Raw genomic sequence first — 21706 nt, 5'->3', positions numbered from 1 at the left:
TGCTGCTGAGCTGCCAGAAGAGAGGGATGATGAAAGCAGCTGTGCGCTGGATTATTTTTTCTGATGGGCCACATGAAGCCTCGCTGGATGTGAGTTGAGCATACTCAGGTTATAATTTTATCATAAACCTGAAGGCATTTGGCTGATAGTTAATTATGTATGAACACAGTGAGATAAATTTTACCTTAACCTGTAATTAAAGTGGTGTGAGGTTCAGGATTTATCAGAAAAGAACCTGCTTAAAACCAAGCCCAAATCTTTACTTCACACATGAGTCAGATTTCCATGCACAGCAATGTGCTTATCTATGCAAGAAGCCTGCCTGATCATATTCACATAATAGTCTGCTTACTGCAACATACAACAATGCAATGTACCATTCTAATGACAGAACTGTTATCTTTAGCCATAAACTCATAAATAAGCTTCTTTATCCAACCAAATGTACTGTCCTTTTCATTGTTGCAGCTTGTGCTTGTGCGACTCTAAAGCAAATTTTATATTCTTATTAACATAATTGTCATATAATAGCTCTGCTGCTGGCAAGAGAAATACAAGCCCTTATTTTTCATACTTTTTGAAAAAAAAAAAAATAATTCTACAAGTCCTTTCATAAAAATGAAGATTAGTCTGAATTGAACTCACATTAAGGCAGATCTTCAGTATTTGCTGTTTAGACGGGAAAACTAAGTCTAGGAGATACCTAGTCCTGGATGTGCTCATTAAAAAGGTGCATAAATCAACCAGTTTAACTCACATTCACAGGTAAAAAAACAAACAAACAACTTACCAACATCTAAATTGATCATTTACAACTTCATGAAACAAATGTTCTTTTAGCTTAAGGGTGAAGACAAAGAGGAGCTGATTTCTTATCAGAATATGAGTAGAAACACTCTCACAATGCCTAAGAGATGTGTTAAAGGCTCCCAAGAATGATGAAAAGCAGGTCACATCCATAGGTGCCTAAATACGGGTTAATGAATACTTGGCCACGTGTAGCCTCTGTGCAGTGCTGCAGTGTTGATGAATCAGAGAACGGCAGCATCTTTGCAGAGTGCTTAATCCTAGAAATGTTAATGAGGCAGCATGCAGAAGTCATAACTGTTGCCCCTGTCAACTGGCCATGAAAATGATTATCCGGTAAGATATCAGAGGCAGAGCTACTATCCCCTAAATTCTCATGGAACTCATCTGATTTACTAACTTCTCATTGCATCAAGATTTTTCGCTTGTCATGGCAACCCAGGAACAGATAGAGGATGCCATCAGGCAGCAATCATAATGCAAGCATAAGTTAAATGACTCTAAAGTTAATGATCCAAATTCTTCACTGCAGCCACGAGGCGCACAGTGTAACTTGGGGGAGGTGCACAGATGCTGTAAATTACTTTGGATGCCATTACCATGACACTGGGCCAGCTGTGTATCAGACCAGAGCGGTGGCATAAGTTACAATATTCCAACTGCTGCTGTGAGTGGTCCTGAATAGCTGTTGTGGCAGCCATGTAATGCCAGTGTCATGCTGAGTCCCTGCCAGGCTTTTTTTCCCTTCCCTTCCCTTCTTTACTCTGGCTGTAGGGTTGAAGGTAATGTGGGAACTGCTACATTTTTTCTGTCCTGCTAGAAAATTACCCCACCCTGAATAATCTTTCCATTGCTGCAGGCCCTTTTAATTCAGTAAAATTCTGTAAGTCATCTTGAATGCAAGGGACAAGCTAAGGTAATATATTTTCCCTTGATTTGCATTCGATTTTGTATTACATTCTATTTTATTTTAATAGCATGGACACTAATTTTGCTTTAATTGTAAATCGTACATCAAAGAAAATGCTTTTAATGGTATCAAAAGGCTATTCACCTGGGTAAAAAATGGTAACCAAAAAGCAATGTTATTGACAAAATTTTCCGTCAGTGCAACAACATCCTCTCTACAGTTTTCACAGCGTGATAATATTAGTGCATGTTAAAGCTGCCTGCCTGCTCTGCTGCCTGCTTTTTAGTGATAAGTATTATCTATTATATTGCTGGGGCTTTGGGGCAAAGCCTTGTATATTTTGCAGTTTTCTCAATATATTTCAAGATCTTCAGGTTTCATTATCTGCAGATAATTGTCACAGACAAACTAACAGAAATTAATCCAGTGGAAGAACAGGAAGAAACATCTGCAGCCAGGGACCCCAACAAACAGAAGTTTGACGGTAGCAATTGAATCATGTGAAACGAGGACAGACCTAGCAGGGAGCAGCCACTGTTCATCTGTGCAATAAAATCCACGCAGTTTAAGCCACAGCTGTAAAATTAATGGGCTTTTTGGTGAGCTGCCACTCCCTGGAGATAACAGTCAGCCTACATGTCTAGATTTCTTACATTCTCCTTTCCTTAGGCTGGAAACCTGGGCTGCTGAAGTCCTTTTTACACTGCCCTCCTCTCCTTTTTTTTTTTTTTTTTTTTTTCTCTCCCTGAATATGCCAGGAACTCTCATAAAGCAGTCACTGTATTAGGAGACAGAAACTCCCAAAGCCTGGGTAAATGTCAGTGCCGTGCAGCAACTTTCACCCTGAAAGGTCACAGACTGCAGTTCCAGCACACTGCGGGCCAGTCAGCAAGCAACCACTCAAGCGTATCAGTTCAATATAATACCACATTATTACATTTATCTGGCCAGCATTAAATGAGCTGCAGTCCCATGCTTTGTTTTCCTTGGCTTTGAATGAACGAGGCAGCTTCTGTAGGCCATCCTAAAGCTGTTCATTCAAAGATTAGGAAAAGGCCACGGTGTCTGATGAGGAATTTAGACTGAATGGAAACACCTAACACCAAAATCGTGATCCTCAAACCCTCAGCCTGCTTCTACCTAATCCTCACAATTTACATTTGCTAAATACCTAGTATAGAACATTAAAGTTACCTGGTAGCTCCTCAGTTGTGACGGAGCCAGCAGCTCCTGGGACAAGCTTCCATCTGTCTCAGTCTGCCTTGTCCTCCTGTGTCCTGAGGTAGTATTTGCAGAGAGATGAGTCTTTGTCTTCAACACTTCCTCCTACAAAAAGCAGTGCCCTGAATGAAAGCAGCAGATCCTAGCCTCTTTTTTTTGGTAGTTTTTTTTGCTTTTCCTTTTCTTTTTTTTTTTCTTCATTTTTTTCCCTTTTGTTTTGAAGATAGAGAAAAAAGGGTTTAAGAAGTTTCCAGGTTGCAAATCCCAAATGGAAGACACTGCTGCCAAGTAGCGTTGGGGCACTAACTCAATGCAAAGCCTCTCTTCAGTACTTCCCCTTTAGATTCCTCTGGGCTTGGTATACTGGTTTTTGTGGGTCCAGCTGTTCTGTATCAGGGTGCCTAAAGGTTAGGTACCACACTACTTAACATTTTGAACCCTAAATTCTTAGGGCTCTTATATTTTGTTGATTGTGACTGGTTGCTGTGCATATGGGGAGTATTTTGGAAGTAAGAATTTTATAATCTGTTAATCAAATTTGTCAATTGAATTTGAAAAAGTATGTCAGGAACAAGTTCTTAGTTTTCTTGAATTTACATATATATACCTACACACTTTTTTTAACTGAACAGCAGCACTAGCAAGACAGTAGGGATGTATGACACTACACCCTTCATGCTCTTATTGATTATATATCACAATACAGTAGAGATTATGTATTGATTCCTTAACATTTTTAAAATATTAGCTGAAGTTTTCACAATTGCCATCACCAATTATTTAGAAGATTAGTGATAAATCACTCACCTGATGATTACTTGCTGCTAAGGACTTCTTTTCCTTGGATGATTATTCTGTCAGAGATTATTTTACAACCTGTACAAGTTTCTAGAGATGTGTTTTGTGTGGGTGAGCCAACACTCGGTAGAAGAGCTCTGCATGTTACAACTTTGCTGTTTGCTAGGGCAGGCTGCTGGTCTCTGCCTTCACTTTTCTGAACGTTATCAGAACATCTAATTTCTATTCAGCTTTAGGGTCATGCTAAGTTACCAATTTAAAACAGTTGCTGTGATGTTGACAGTTTTAATTTGTTCCACTTGATATGCTAGTAGGCCTATTGTCTGTTCAAAGTAGATTTTGTGGTTCTGAAAGAGGCGGTTTCTGTATTTTCTCAATGCAATGCAATTTGTACCCTACTGCAGCTTCAGACATCTCCTTGGGGGCAAGTCTAATTGAAGTTGCTTGATTTCTGTTACCAATCACAGCCTTTTTGAACTGGGTTTCTTCTCATCTCTAATGCTTTAAGCCTCTCCTGTATTAGCAGGCCCACTCAGGTGTAACATTTTCTCTGAATCTGCTTGACCACAGCCCTCTGGTTTGCTTTAGTCGGTCTCCCAGCTAACATTTAAAAAGCACCTGATGAGCTCTGAGACCATCTGATACTTGTGAGAATTTATTTGTCCTTTCTTAAAATGATTGCATGTAAATTAAGACATAAATCTGAGCTGCCTTTCAGCAAGCTGCACCTTAGCTGGACTCCCGACAGAGCAGGGCAGGATTCAGTGTGGATGCAAGGACCACAATCCGGATCTCTGACATTCATTAGTCATTTAAGGGGGTAATATTTCAACAGTTCCAAAGCAAGACACTTTACTGGATCACCATGCAGAACTGTACATGCATTTTTTCTTGGGAAAAGAAGGATTGGTTGTCAGTTTCAACAGTATGCACTGGGTTTCGAAGGGGCAAACTTAAGTTTGGATGCACTTGCATTGGAATTAATAGTTTGTAAAAGAGAAACAGGGTGGAGAAATATACAGATGTAACAAGCACTGCTTTAGTTTTTGGGAGAAGCATGTAATGTATTACTTAAGGGTTTTACTTACATCTTTGATTTCAGCAAGATGGCAAGTGCTTGACATTCATGGATCTCTTCTATATCAAAGCCATAAACAAAACTCTATTAAGTGTAATTATCTCATCATTAATCATCTCATGATCTGGGGCTTTTTTGGACCTTAGAGTAACTTGCATTTTAAATATCTTCGGTTTGTGATGAATTTGTGTTAGACTGATGTTGTAGGGCTATATCAAAATGACTTTTTTTCTTTCTTTTCCAGTAAATAGCTAATCATGCAAAGCTTTTTCTTCAGCAATTGATGAGCTGGTTTTTTTCCATTTAGTTTTCTATCTACACACAAGGCTTATCCTCCCTCCATTTCCTCTTTCAACATTTGCATTTTTTTTTTTGTATTTTAGAAAAAAATGTTTGAAGTTTGTGCCTTTTACTGAACAGCTGTCAGGAGCAAAGACCATTGTGGGATGTGTGTCTTCAACTCCCCTTAGCACGAGCAGTCTTTCAGTTAGGAGAGCCTCTGCCCTGGCTTCCCTTTCTCTCCCCTCAATGCCAGCTTTTTGTGGCTAGGAAAGACACTTAATGAAGAACACAGGCAGGGGATTTGAGTCACACAGAGGAAGGGGGAGGATGGAGCATGTGACGGCAGGTGGTCAGGATGGTTAGCAGGAGAGTTGTTTCTTGCAGTCTCAGCACAGCGGTATGTTCTAGGGCAAAACAAAATACTACCAGAGCAAAACAACACTCGCTTCTTACTCTAGACTTTTGGTCCAGTAGATTGAAGATTTACAGATCCTGTCATGTGATCTCCATAGGCTGAAACGTTGGCATGGCTACTGAGTGTGTAAGGCAGGACTCAATTGCAAGTCTCCTGCAAACTGTGCAAGGTATGCTTTATCATCTTTGTTTTGAAGATAGGGAAATAGGACAAAGAAAATGAAGTGATTTACTTGTGGGAACAAACACAGCCAAAGCCAGTAACAGTAGCAGAATTAAAGCACTCCCATTGCCCTTTTTTTCCCTCTATTTAATTTATGTTTTTTCATGTTGCTGCATGACTTAAAAATTAATTTCTCTTGTGAAATAACTTACCATTCTAACTCAGACCTTCATTAGGTTAGTATATTGCAAAACCATAACAAATATTTTAGGGTGTTTCAGCAGCAGCTAGATTATTGATTATGAATTAGCTGATACTTAGCTGTTGTGAAAACAGTCTAGACCCAGATCCAAAGCTAATGCAGACCCATACACTTCAATTGAAATCACACTCCCTGAGCAAGTTCAGCATTGCAATATTTCCCTTAGTAGTAATATATACTAGATAGAATATTTCAGAAATTACAGTATGGATATTATGGACAAAACTGCCATGCAAAGAATCATTATTGTTAATCCTTAATAACATATTGTATGCACAAGGGTCCAATTGTACACCATAAAGAATTTTTTATTTCAAAAGTCTTTTTTAATATGCAGTATTTTTATCCCATATGTAACATTATAAAGGTTTCCAATTAAATAAAATTATGTGTAAGGAAAATCACATTTTTATACAAAATATAAACTTATAATACTAAAAAGACACAGATTGAGAAAGACTATTATTTTTGTTGCTTGTAAATATAAAGGTATGTAAGGAAACCTTTTCCCCACAGGATTGATGACCTTTAAATGTATTATTAAGGGAAAGTGAATTCCTCGATAGAAAATCAACATTCAGGCTAAGGTCCTGAGGATGTATTTGGATCCTGCTAAATCATTGCTGATAAAATACTATCTATTATATTGTTATCCAAAACAATGATGCTCCATTTTGATTTCTAAATTAAATCATAGTGCACCAGAAATGCATGGAACTGGTGTAGTTTACTAGATCATGCTATGAAAGATTAGTATTTTTCTGCATAAGTCTCGGGAGACTTAAGGTAGTCCATGAAGCCTTTGTTAAGCTTTTTTCTCTTGATTTTGTCATGCTGTTAACTGATAAAATAGATATACCAACAGACTTCTAGCTATGTTAGAACCTCCCAAATCTAGCAAGATTTGAGGGAGAACTGTTGTATACTTATTTCCTTGATAGAAAAGTTTTCAGAAGGCTCAGCTTTCTCATTTAAAACAACTTCTAGCAAAGAAGAATACTTCCATAATGAGCGTTTTTTAGTTTCAGCACGTGGTATCTATACTAATGCTGACAATACCATGGGCAGTGAGAACAGTGAGTACCATTCATCAAATCTCAGACGCTGGAAAGAGTAAGTTATTTTTTTACATTCAGCAGAACTTAATAAATTGTTTCTAGAAAGGCTGTTTGCCATTAATATATAGTTTACATATACTACAGCTGTTTTAAGCCACTGAAACTATTCATGATACATATATTCATTACTGTGTGGTAGTCAGCATGGCTTTATTGGGTCAGCACACTAAATTGCAACATATATTAGTTTGTTTGCTTTTAAGAGAGATTGGAATGGAGATTTTATAGTCAGAGATACTAATTATAATATAATTTATTAGAGTTTACATCAGCTGTTGACATTTTAAATCCATAGTCCAAATTTATTAATTGAGCTCAGCAGTAGAGCATCATATTCAGCTTACTGTTGACTCCCACAATTTATTGAAAAATGATCTTGCTTCACCTTATGTATCAGAATCAGTTTGCAGAGAGCTTTTCTGCTGCAGAGGTATCTGTATTAAATTACTACCACAGATTAAAAGAGAAGGAAACATTTAAAATGCCATTAAAAGTGAGCAGTAAATCTTTCACATTAAAAAAGAGAGGAGGAGGAGATCTCATTTCTAATTAAAGGTAGGCAATTAATTAGTCTCACTCCAATTAATACTTGGATTATATGGAAGATGATTGATTCTGTCTAGATTTTTATTCTTTGAACATATGGCGAGAAGAAACATGGGAAGTTTTCATCTTTCATGTTTGTGCCGGTACCTTAAAATGGGAATGTATGAGTTACGTGCAGGCAGTAGTGTATTATTTTGGAGGCGGGAATAAATGCATGCTATTTCATCATTTGTATTTTCACTGTTTACAACTGTAAAGATCAGATGTTGGTCATGCAGAAAGCATGTTGACCACCTATACAGTCTACAGAAGGCTTTTGAAAGTGCATACAGACTGCTGATTCCAGTGCAGAGGAGAGAACATAACGATTATGGTGACACTTAAAATTTAAGCTCAAGGTAAGATGCAGAGTCTGGGCCCAAGATAGCCTTCCAGAAAAAACAACTAGCCAGTCTCAATTTTCTACAGCCAGTCCCATAAGGCTGCCCACTCCCCCAGTTCCTGCTTGTTCCCCTTCTTTTAAGTCTGCTGTTTGAATCCCCACTCCCACGTACAAGCAGACCTTGACAAAGGCTTGTCCAGGGAAGGCTTTGGAGCTCCAATCTGCTTTCTCAAATAGGAACAGCTTCCATGTGCTCTGCAGAAATTACTTGTGTGCAGGCTGGCAAAATACAAGTTTGCCTGGAGTTTTATGAAAGCAGACTCAGGGGGAAATGGACTGAAAAAAATCGCTTGCTGAAGATGGTAGGTGGTATGATGGAGGAGAAGGGTAATGGGTCAAGATCAGGAGCCCAGGAACATGGGCTTTTGAGCAATCTCTTGGAATGCTCATGCCTATAGCTGGTCCTGCCAACTGCCAGAGAAACAGTTGTGCAGAAAAGTTGTAGCTGGTGATTGTTTCTAACACAGAAACTCAATTTGGGGGAAAATTTTACTCCCTTTTCCATCCCCCCCAGCCCCTCATTTGGAAGATGATGATTTACAAAAAGAGTTTGCTAAGCTGAGTATTAATTGACCTTAGAAAAAGTTAAATATGATTAGCTCAAACAGGTGCATATTTTAAGCTCTGTCATCTTCATTATGGGTTAGAATTTCTCCTGGCTGCAGTGGAGATTTTGCCGGGAACAGAGGGTGGATCTCTGACAAGAAGAATGCACAACCAAGTTCCCTACAAAATGAAAGCTGATCTTAGTGTGCTGCCCTCTCTCACTCTCAGTTGCTTTCTGTGAGCTCTCTGTCTTTGTCTTTCTCTGTGTTTCTCCAGTGTCCTTTATGCCATTTACCTTTTTTTTCCTTAAACAAAAATGGGGAGATGGGACTGTTTTCCAAGGAACTGAGTAGAAATCAAGTGCAAATTCTTACACACAGATGTCCTAGAAGGTGAGGAGATGCAGGCAAATGCAATTTTCTCAGTGTCACTGAACACTGGTCCATTGCAAACTCCTACAATCACTGGGCCACCTGCCTCAGTGGCTGTCTGCATTTTTGCTGTTCAGAAATGTTTTCTGGCACAGGTCACAGCAGCACATATTGCAGCTCTTTGCTGACTGCTACTATGCTGCTCTGCTGCAAAGGGAGAGGTCTGCTGAAATGTGGACTTGCCACAGCCAGAGTTCTTTCCTGTTCTGCATATTTCCCTCTTGTACATGTACATGGCATGCAGGGGTAGTATAGAGGTAGGCTGTTACTTAAACATAGCTGCACTTTGAGCCAGCAAAACTACCATTGGACAATATTGCTGAGTAGTCACTCTCTGTTCAGTATCATCTTTCCAAAATCTAACCTATCTCAAAGTCTCCTCTGTAGCATGAATTAGGCCCATGATGCTTAAGAGTGCACAGAAAATGAGAGAAAAGAAATTCACTCGTCCTGAAGAATAATAAACAGCATAATTTGAACAGTATATAATTGAACAATGTTACTTCTGTAGGCATTTTCTGATCTTAGCTTGTAAATTAAATCAATTCCTGATAAAGAAATACGTGGAAATCCAATATCATTACTTTACTTGTTCATATACCTTGCTAGGGAATTATTTTTCTTTAACAAAGCATATTTTCTGCACTGTTGAACTACATCCATCATAATGGGATCTGCCTCTTTTGGATTTATACTTTTACTTGAGTGGGTGGCTTGCCTGCTTGAGAAAGGGAGTTTCTTGAATTATGAAAACAAGAAAATCTCATATCCACAAACCACTCTCTACAATTTTTATGACATGATATAAATGTTAACAGAAGAGTTATTAATTTTCAAACAGAATCATCAGTAACTATTCAGGTTTTTGCTTCCTCAGTAGTTTATGAACTGGCAGTAAATCTTATGGTGCTTTGGTGATTCACCTGGATCTGGGAAGAGAGTATTTCAATGAACTGGATATGAAACCACTGTCCTTTCTTTTTTTCCAGTATTTCCAAAGTACTTCTGCTTTTGCAAACTGCATCTTGAATGGCACCAACTGTGAGCAGTTTGTTGCTCTGTGATGAGGCACTTTGCTTTCTTGGACTGAAAGAGAGCTTCAGGAGCCAGGTCCTCAGCTGGTGTGAATATATGAATAGTGCTGAAGTAAATACAGTGCCATTTAGGCTGCCTGCTGATATTCCCTTTCATTCCCTTAGAGTGGTGTGTGTCATCCCACTCACACAAACCTAGCATGGCTGCTGTTATTCAAGATGCTATTTGCAAAGCAGTAGGGCTTTGCTCACTGTAAGGGGAAAGGGGCAGTGATTCTCTATCCAATTCATTCTCTCCACTACTGAAAAGCTGTTCACAGGCTATCGGCTCAAGTAAATCACCACAACACATTTACTTCCAAAGCAGAAAGCAATAAGCAGTTACTCAAAGGTACATCAGTAATTTGAAGACAATGGAATGATGGTCGTTTACTCTGGTTGAAGGTCTGCCCTAGTTTTTAAGAGTATATTTTTAATATCTGACCAAGGCTTCATTTTTCATACATTGGTTTCTATTGCAAATAACTTATGTTCCTGGTGCCCACCAAATAAGTTCAGGCACCATCATGTACCATACATAACACTGTGCAAAAATTCCATTACGTTGAATCTAGAGACTGTGGAGCAGAGACAGCATCGTATAATGAGTTGGAGGGAGGAAAAAAAAGAGACATCATTGAATAATATGCAGGAGAAAGATATTGAAAGAAGCTCCAAGCAAGTATTTGGAGAAAAACAGAAATAGAGTAGAATCTAATCAGAAATGGTGAAAGATGAGGAAAGAAGGGACAGAAGAAAATTGTTTACACTTGTTTGGCACTAATTGTAGGAAGACAAACACTGCTTTTTAATTTTTTTTTCTTTTTATGGTCAGTGGTATCAACACTTCTAACATGGATGTTTTAATTGAGCAAACAATCTAGTTTAAGAAAACTTTTGTAGATCTTTTATGTATATTCCATTTAATTATTAGTGATACTTTGATTAATAAGTAGTCATACTACAAGCATTATTTTATTGTGATGTGCTGATCATAAATGCTTCCATTTCTTTTAAAACTATCAAATGGCTTGCACATTAAAAAAACGCTAATTTCTTTGACTGTAATGGGTACTTCAGGTGACTATCTCAAGCAAAGGCAACTGAGCTGCAGGCCTCAGATTAAGTGAATTGATCATCACTTCTCTCGAGAAAAGCTGGGAGAAGGTGATTTGTGTCCTGGATAGTAGTGTAGATGTCAGTGTTTGAGGCTAGATAAGAGGAACACTGTGTGAGGTCCCCCCACTAGCTTTGAGAATTTGGGATCTCTTGAATAATATTTCCCATCTCCTATAGGGTCTTCTGAGTAGAATTTGTTACGTATACGTAAGACATGCATACGTATCAAAAATCATTGAAGAAACCCATATGTAAGTTTGGTCTGAGCGCTGGCACAGGTTGTCCAGAGAGGCTGTGAAGTCTCCCACCTTGGAGATATGGAAAAGCTGTCTGGACATAGTCCTGAGCAACTGGCTCTTGGTGACCCTGTTTGTACACTAGGTGACCTCCTAAGGCCCCTTCCAACCTCAAACATTCTGAGTGCATAGATAAGAGATGCAATGATTGGGAATTAACAAATGTGTGAAACTATTCTACTGAACAAAACGCCACCATCTTAGTGTCGTCTTGTTGCTAGGGATGTAGAAATGTTTTGAAAGACTGAAGTGAAAAGAGTCACGACATGCATTCATATCACAGCTATTGAAATAAGTATATACAATTAATTACATTTTCCTGGCTGAAGGACAAATTAAAAGAATATCTTATATTATAAAAAAGCCTTGGGTTACAGCTAGTGATTGTACATAAGTGTGGTAAAAATAAAACTAGCTTTTTCACTTCTTTTCTTTTCAGTCTTTGAATGATGTAGCTAATAATATATTCAAAAGGTATTAAAAGTTCAATGGAATTTACTATAGATTACACGCAGACTTTTTTATTCCTAAAGGATAATTATAATTATTTGAATTCTTCTCTTCCTTAAAGATGTCTAAAATGAAGTTAAGGAAAGCACATGAACATTCTTCCAAGGCTCAATTCAGATATGAATACAACATTGCTGCCTTGGTAAAATTTGTTTTGTGAAATGAAACATTTGCTTTTTAAAAAAAGCTAATTCCTCTGTTCTTTACTGGATTATGCATTTTTGTTGGCTGTATTGATATAGTAAGGGGAATAATTGCTGGAGTTTAATTTTTTAAACTGGTTTGGTAGATATTCTGCATCTCTGTCAATTGCTCAGAAGAGAATACACCTTGGAGCTAATTAGAAGAGGTAAAATAAACTTACAAGTAGTCTGGTTCCATCTTAGTTGTTATCATAGGGGTTGGATTTTGGTATAAAGTCTGATAAATCTACCACAGTAAAAGTAGGAGTTGGTAAACCAGAGTTTAATTATAACAAAATCAAACGTAAATTTGTAGATTTGTAGAGGTATAGGAAGTCATAAGTTCACAATAAAACATATCAACATCTACCTTCCATGGATCTCTTTACAGAAGAAAATCTTTGCAATATGCCATATTATAAAAAGCAAGAATAGCTCTGTAGTGTAATACATTTATACTGTAATATTGAGGAATCAAATGCATGAATCAGACGCTACATGCAAATAGGACAAAGAAGAGTCAACCTTAAGCGCAGAATCAACAATTTGGAGTCAGCAGAGAGACAGTAGAAGATGGGTGTGTAGAAGACAATGAGAGAATCCTGGTTAGTCCTGCACACAGGTAGGTGTTAAGCAGTAGTAAGTAGGTGCCACGTGGTCTGGATTCTTGTAGCCATTGTGGCAAAGAAAAGCTTTAAAGAGTATCTGAAGAAAGATAATCCAGTAATGAGAATAACTTCCGCATAATTTTCTAGACTGATTCTAATCACTCACAACAAGCTAAACTCTCAGTCCTGTGCTTTTCTCTCTGCTATAGGGCTGCGACCTCTCATCACAGCTAAACGTTGTCTGTGTTCCTCAGTATTTCATGTCATTGTACCAAAATCATGTGATTGCCAGGCATATCCGCAGAGCACTGATTTTCCTGGGGTTTTAATTTCAGAAATTTTTTTTTCCTATGTATCTGTGTACACTAATGTACACTGCACATTCTTGCCCCTGAAGCTTATCCTTCACAGAATCAGGCAGATTTATTTAAAAGTTCCAGATCCCAGATTTCTGACATGTACAAATTTGCTATAATTGAGTCTCCCTAAGGAAGACTGTTGTGGTTCCTGTGGTCCAAGCGGGTTCAATAACTTTCCCTTTCTTTGGTCTCATTGTCATGCTCTGTAGGCTCTGATTTGATCTTCACAGCACTTCAGTTTTGTGATTGAGCTACCCTACCACCTGGTGCCAATGCTCACCTTGGCTGCTGTGTGGGTGTCTGTCATCAAACAAATCTTTTCATGGTCAATCTGTAGCACAACCACAAAACAGAAGGACTGCCAAAAGGTTTATAGCACAGCTACTGTTCAATTTTGATGGCACAAATGATGTGTAGGTACAGACACAAGAAGTAAACCACCTATACCTATTGCCTATTGTACCCAAAACCTAGAAATAGTCTCTGCCGTATGGTCTGAGCCTTCCAGAGTGTCTTTTCCAAAATGTGCCTTTTCTCTCAGTCATAAACTCACAGAATGCCACTCTTCTTTTCTCTCTTTGTCCACTGGTGTTTGTTCATTCATAGCTGATCGAATAATAGAAAGAAATTCTCTCTGCCACAAGGGCATGCTCTTACAGTTCCTTTCCCATTTCTGTGGTTTTAAAGTCTGCACTCATATTTAGTTTCTATGGGGTGTCTAAATTGAGGGATTAAGTAGAGATAAAACAAACTGCTTGGAAGCAGTTTGGCAGCATAACACAGAGCTAAATGAAGGCTAATTTACTCAAATGAGAAATAGAGTATGTTAGTACACAGATGCAATATGTGTGGTGGATGATATCTGAGCTTAATTTTACCACAGCTCATCTGCTTTTAATCTTTTGATCAAGTTTAGACAAAAACAGAAGAATTTGCTTTACTTATCTTGTATATGCTTATTTACACAGGTAGGCATATTCAAAAATGTACAAGTCCTCACAGTCTGCTCAGCCTACACAGACATGATGATGTGATGCACAGAACATGTGCATGCTACCCCCCCCGCCCACATCAAGTTAAACAGATAAACCAAGTCATAGAAGCAATATAGAACTACATAGTATTTTCACATATATGATGATATTTCATGGTTCATTTTGTCTGTTCTTAGCAACATCATAGATACAATGTTATTTTTATGATAGAATGTACTGTTTTTATAGGAGCCTTTTGGATACTGAACATATGTCTTTCTTTTTACCTTTCTTAAAAATGTTGGACAGGTCTGATTATCATTTATTCTCACTAGAGCTTGTAGCACTTTTAGTTTATAGGCATTATTTCAGTTATATATTACACTTTTAATGCAGTTCCCTGCTTTTGTGTTTTTGCCCTGTGAAAAAGCCATGTGAAATACTTTGACATTAATTACAGAAAGAGCTGGATAAGTTTGGATGTTAATGACAAAATATTCAGAAGACGATGGGAACTTGGCCTGAAGTGCTGTAGTTTTTACTCCACATCTTAAGATGACCAGATGTTCTCATTCCTAATGGAGTGTTCATTGTTTGTTATTGTCACTTTCTTGAGTTGACTAGCTGTTTTATTGAATGTGTTTATGAATCAGCAGCTGTCAATAAGCCTTGAAAGAGGTGTTTCTGTGCAAGGAGTCTTAACATTTTTGAAAACACTAAGTCTTGGGACCTTTGAGACCGTTCTGGTTTTGAAGTAATATTTCTGTCCCTTAGGAACACTGTGTAAAATTGAGGAGTAGATTATTATACTTCTTCTGGAAGCCAATGAAACACAAGCAAAGAACAATAACAACAGTGATTTCTCTGTAAATGCACTGCAAAACAAAGGCGGCTAACTTTTCCATTCACGTAGACAGTACTTTAATAGATAATCTCTTCAGAAAGTTTTTCAGCATTACTGAGGCTTTAATGCACACTAATTTTTGCACTCAAACTAAAGGTCAGCTTTAAGCCCAGACCCACAGGCAATCTACAGTAAGAACTTCTGAGCTTAACACATGCCTGCAGTTCAAAGAGATGGTGGGAAGGTCTTGGTCGAAGGCAAAGCTTTGCCTCCAAGTCATCCAGCCCCATTCCTTAAACTCTAAGCACTACAGTGCTAAGTGACAAGCAGCAGATTTCTTGTTCCTGGTTTCCTGCCCTTTATAGCCCATGGTTATCTGCTTAGCTGAAAGTAGAAGACTGATCCTTAGAATGGTATTGTGGGAAGAAGAGGAGCCAATGTTTACAGATAAAATATGTGCACAAATTAAGGTATAACTTGGTTGAACTCTCCACCTCTGTGTCTGCTTTTCAGGGGAATCTAGACATCTACCATCCCAGGCCTTTCCCATGGGTGATGTGTGCTAACCTGCACTCGCTGTCAAAAGGCAACTTCAGCTGGAATGTTGTTACACTTTTTAGAACCAATTTTCTATATTGAGAAACAAACAAAAAGTAACTCAACCTAAAATATGACTGTCTCCTAACAGTGTTACTGATGCTCTCCCCAACAAACTCTGTTCCCAGCGAATACACAAATCGCTGATCAAGTGTGCCCTTATTGCAGCTCTGGGAGATGTCAGGTTTCAAGAATCTAGGTGCGTGTCAGAAGCCTCCAGTCTGTGGCAGATTGGCCTCAGCTGGCAGCCAAGGCCCCATGCAGCCACTCGCTCCATCCCTCCCTCCTTCCCTCCCTCCATCTCTGCCGTCAATGGGGCAGGGGGGGAAATGGGAAAAATAAGAGTGAGAAAACTCATGGGTTGAGATAATGACAGGGAGATCATTTACCAATTACCGCTGTGGGAAAAACAGGCTTGACGTGGGAAAATTAACTTAATTTATTGCCAATTAATATAAATGTTTAATTACTAATTTGGATATTGGGAAATAATAACAAAACCAAGAAATGAAGATCAAAACAGTTAGGGAAAACATACTCCTCCACCTTCCCCCCCTCAACGACACCTCTCCCCCACCTTGGTATCACAGCAGGCACACTCTGTCTCCTCCATGGCGGAATGGGGTAGCATGGCGGGGTTGTGGTCTGGATGTTTTAGGTGTTTTTCAGCAGCTCCATCATTCTCACGCTTTTCCTCTGCTCCTGCGCAGGTCCTCTGTGGCTGCAGTCCCTTTGGGAGCACCTGCTCTGGTGCCTGGAGCACCTCCTCCCCTCCTTCTCCTCCTCTCCCAGCTTGAATGGTCGTTTCCCTCACTTTTTTGCCTCACTCCTTGCTGCCTGTGCAGTGGGTTTTGCCCTTTCTTACATACACTTTCCCCGAGGCACCCCCGCCGTGCCTGCGGGGCTCAGCCTTGCCCTGTGGTGGGTTGGCTGGAACCGGCTGGAACCGGCTGTGTCCGGCCTGGGGCAGCCCCGGCCTCTCCTCACAGGGGCCGCCCCACAGGCCCCGCTGCCGGCGCCTGGGCACAGCAACCCAGTACACAGTTACCTTAAAACTTAGTGTGAGAGTATCCTATTTGCATTTCAGTTGAGGACATTGAGGTGTTTGGTACAGTATAAATGAATTTCTACTCCAGTTTTAAAAATAGAAATGGGTAAAATTTTAATACTTCGGGGTTTTCCAGCCGTCTTGAAATCACTGTAGTGCAGCTGCAGGTGAAGGTGCATCAGGCTGCACTGAGATCAGAGCCGAACTTCAGAGTGGATGCACCAAAAAGCATCATTCCAAGCTTGAAATCAGTACTTTAAGAGCGTATTGAACTGGAACAAGGTAAATTTTAAACATGAGGAAATTCAGATATGACAGGTTACCCTGATTAAATGGAAAGATTGAAAACTTGTCTCCTACTCATTGTGTCCTCTCTTGTCAAATCCCTTCCTCTAGTCTTCTTTCCAGTCTAGTTTTTATTGATGTCTTTCTTGAAAAAATCCCAAACGGTATCCTTTGGATTTTTAAGAAAATATTCTTTCTGTCTGTCACCTCAGAGTCTTGGATGTCACATGCTGCTGCCAGCAGGCCCCTGCTCCTCTCAGCATTTAGTCAGTCTGTACAAACGTGTCAGCTTCTGCAAAAAATAGAGCAGGTAGTAATTCAGCTAAGTTATGTATTATTATTTTCATTGGCTAAAAAGAGAAACTGAAACATTCAGTGAAATATTGGAGTCCGATAGACTAAAGACTACTAAAACAGTATGACATGTTTATGGGATCACAGAAGCACAAAGCCATTGAGGTTGGAAGGGACCTCTGGAGATCATCTACTCCAAGTGTCCTGCTCAAGCAGGGCCAGAGCAGGTTTTCCAGGACCATGTCCAGTTGGGTTTTGAAAACAACCAAGAATCAAGACTCTATGACCTCCCTGGGTAACCTATTCTGGTGTTCATCCACCCACACAGTGAAAAGGTGTTTTGCTGTCCTCAGCTGTAATCTCAGGTGTTTCAGTTTGTGTCCAATGCCTCTCCTTCTGCCAGTGGACACTATTGAGAAGAATCCTCGATCCTTCCCATCAGGTATTTAAACACAATTATAATATCCCCCATGAGCCTCCTCTTGACAATCCCAGCTCTCTCAGCCTCTCCTTATACATCAGATGCTCCATATATGTCAGATGCTCCAATCACTTAATCATCTTCACAACTCTGTGCTGAACTTGGTCCAGCATGTCCACACCTTTCTTGTACTGGAGCGTCCAGCACTGGACAATCCAGATGTGGTTTCACCACCAGAGAGGAAGGATCACTCAGTAGTGTGCTAGCAACACTCTTTCTAATGCAGCCTAGGATGCTCTTGGCCTTCTCTGCTGCAAGGGTGCATTGCTGGCTTATGGCAGACTTGCTTCCCAGGACCCCAAAGTCCATCTCTGCAGAGCTGCTTTCCAGCCAGTTGCCCCCTGGTATGTACTGGTGCATGGGGTTGTTCCTTCCCAGGTGCAGGACTTTTCACTTCCCCTCGTTGAACTTAATGAGATTCCTCTCTGCCCAATTATGCAACCTGTCCAGGTCCCTCTAAATGGCAGCATAACCATATAGTGTATCAGCTACTCTTTACAGTTTTGTGTCATCTGTGAATTTGCTGAAGGTGTTCTCTGTCCCAGAATTCAGGTTAGATGTAAAGCAGTATTGGCTCCATTTCTGATCCCTGGTGTACATCGCTAGTTATTGGCCTCCAGCAGGACTTTGTGCCACTGATCACAACTCTCGGGGCCCAGCTGTTCAGCCAGTTTTCAATACACCTCACTGTCCACTTATCTAACCCCTACTTTGTCAGCTTGTCTATGATGATATTGTGAGAGACGGTGTAAAAAGCCTTGCTAAAGTCAAGGTAAACAACATCCACTCCTCTCCCCTCTTCCCCAAAGCTAATCACATCATTTTAGAAGGCTGTTAGGTTGGGTAAATGTTTTCCCCCTTGCCAACTTGGGGACAAGTCGATTCTTGGATCCTTGTCAACTACTCCCAATCACCTTGTGGGTGCAACCTGTCAGGCCCTGTGGACTTATGCTTCTCCAGTTTGTTTGTCCAGATGGACGTTGGCTTTCCTAACCTCATTCCTGCACAATCAGACAGCATCTCTTTATTCCACGTGGACCTCCTGCTGCCTTTACTTGATTTCCTGTTTATTGGGATATACCATTCTTGAGTTTAGAGAAGGTGATCCTTGAATAGCAACTATTTGGATTTAGATACATCTTAAGGAGTAAACTTTTTAAAAACTGTGTCCTCAGCTGATGGCAGATAATAAAACCATCAATAGTGATACAAAAAGGGTGGGGAATTTAATATATTTGGAATGTTTCGCATTAAAATGAGTTAAAAAGATGCATCTTGTAATCAGTAGAATAGATATTAAAAGTTTGTAACAACAACAATGGGGATAGATATTGTATGTGAGAATATTAAAGGAACTATTTAAGGATGTTGATTTAATTAATATTGGAACTTTGAAAGAAATGGGTGGCTGTGACTGTGATTTTTAGAGTTAAAGAAATTAAAGTGAACCAGTTTCTGGACACTGATCCTCAGAAAAAACTGATTGAGATTTAGAACTTAGTGAAGAATGTTAATGTCTAAAAATATAATTATAAACCCATAGTAAGAACTTCTTTTGGATGGATTATGTATATTTATATTGACAGTTGTGTAGTATAATATAGTATCATGGAGAATGACTTTTTAAAAGGGCATACAGTAATAGGACAAAGGGTAGTGGCTTTAAACTGAAAGAGGGTAGATTTAGATTAGATACTAGGAAGAAATTTTTCACTATGAGGGTGGTGAGACACTGGAACATGTTGCCCAGAGTTGTGGATCTTTCATCCCTGGAAGTGTTCAAGGCCAGGTTGGATGGGACTTTGAACAACCTGGTCTAGTGGGAGGTGTCCCTGCCCATGGCAGTGGGGTTAGAACTAGATGATCTTTAAGGTGGCTTCCAACCCAAACTGTTCTATGATTCCATCCAATGTCATGCTAATTACAAAGTTTGACCTATAGAAATAACAGGAACTCAATCAGATTAATTAAAGTCTTGTCTACTGCAAATCTCTACTGTTCATTCGTTGCAAATAACAGAATTCTCTCCTTGGACTAGCATTTTAGTATTTATTTATATAGCAATTTTCTTTATGATGATGAAGCAATTTACCAGGCAAATCCAGCCACGACATGACTATTGATGGAAGAATAACCAGTGAGGACTGCATATTCTTATATAGGGACATAAATTAGAATCATAGAATTGTCAAGGTAATTGGTAAGATGCCAACAAAATGCATTTTAATGCTGAAAAATAAGATAGTTTAGGTAAGAAGTGCAGACAGTCTACAGGAGGAGAATGTAAATCCTGGAAAATACGGTTTCAAGATACCAGGAATAGCCAGGTCCCCATGTCCTCCACAGTGTAACGCTGGGGGCAAGATGAGCTCATGTGATCCTTGTACAGGTAAAGAGTAGAAATAGGGTCATGAGCTTGCCTCTGGCTGCACCACTCTTAAGGTTAAAATGATAATCCATTGCATCTGCTTCCAGAATTTAAGGTGGATCTATGGAGACAGCTTGAAGGAAGACGCTCAAAATGATCTATGAATTGCAAAACAATGTGAGACTTAAAGTGCTCAACCTATTGAGCTTACTGAAAAGCAGGCTGAAAAATCGTTTCACGTGTTAGTGAATGTGATGGGTGGAAACTTTCTAACATTCCTAGAAAAAGTCAAAACAGGATTCAATGACTGGAAGTTAATGTTAGACAAAATTAGCCTTAAGGTAAGATGAATTTAACTTGCAGTACAGGTAATTAAACACTGGGGAGGTGATAGATTCACCATAGTTCAGATAAATATAAATAAGTAAAAAAAGAAAAAAAAAACAACTTTAATTCACCTTCTGAGTGCATTCATATTGCCCAAGGAAGAGCAGCGCAACTTTAAGACAAAATGGATTAGAAAACACCATTTCTACTATTTTCTCCGGGGTCTGAAGGAAAGTTTTCCTTGAGGCACAATCAAGCAGGTATCTTGCTTGACTTAAAATTAAAAAAAAATTTTTTTTTTTTTTTTTTCTTTCAGCTCTCTCCCCTCAGAGGTGATCAAGACAGTGTAAGGCAGTGCCCTGGGGTGGACCGTGTCACCTGTCTGGGGAATAAAACAACCATTCATGTTCACAAAAACACAGCCTGAGCAACTGTCAGCACTGGAGTTGGAGAGAAATATTCTTGCCATTCCAATTCACAGGGCTGCAGATTTCCTCCTTTTTTTCTCCTTGGCAACCTGAAGCGGAAAGCACCTGCAGGATTATTGAGGCATATATCCTCTATTTAGTTCTCTGCAATTTTGAGGCCCTGAAGTGCTGCTGTACCCTGAGCTTCTCTGCTTGTGCTATGCAAGTCCCAGCCTCTGCTGAGTGAAATGCTTTAACAGAAGACATTTGGGTTTTTTTTTTTTTGTACTAATAAAAAGGTTGCTGGGTGAAAATAAATGGTCTGTGATATCGAGGAAATCAGCCTAGATGATCTGAAGATCCCTGAAGCCTCAATTTCTATGAAGCGATGGAAGGTTAATCAAAGTAGTACATAAAAGCACAATAAGACCCATTCCTTTTAAAGGGTTATGAACACAGGATCCAAATATAAAATCTGAGTAGTTCTTGTTCCCCCTCCCCCATTAGAGGGCAATGTTTATGTAAGCAAAATTTCCATTAAAGTCATCATCATCCATTTGCATATGTATTCACAGAACTAAAACACTAGAGGCTAGTTTATCAGCCTAAACCATCAACCCTCATGGTTCTTCAAATGACATTGAAATAAAGGAGTTTGCTTAAGAACAGCAATCAGTGATACTAATACCAACTTCTCCCACATCAGTAGATGCAAGTGTTTAGAAAGTCATGCTGTTTGGGTGTTTGTCAGTGAGCAGGGACATCACTGTAAGGCAACAACATCAATAAGTTTAGAAACTGAGGTTTCTAATTAAATGTTAACTTTGTTTGCCTTGGGCTTGGAAAAGAGATAAGAAGCTGCTTCATGCTGATAAACAAATATGCATGCAACACAAGGGGACAATGAGATCACTAA

Source organism: Numenius arquata, chromosome 9 (assembly GCF_964106895.1).
Source record: "Numenius arquata chromosome 9, bNumArq3.hap1.1, whole genome shotgun sequence".
In the NCBI taxonomy this organism is placed as follows: Eukaryota; Metazoa; Chordata; class Aves; order Charadriiformes; family Scolopacidae; genus Numenius; species Numenius arquata.
This window is presented reverse-complemented; position numbering follows the sequence as displayed.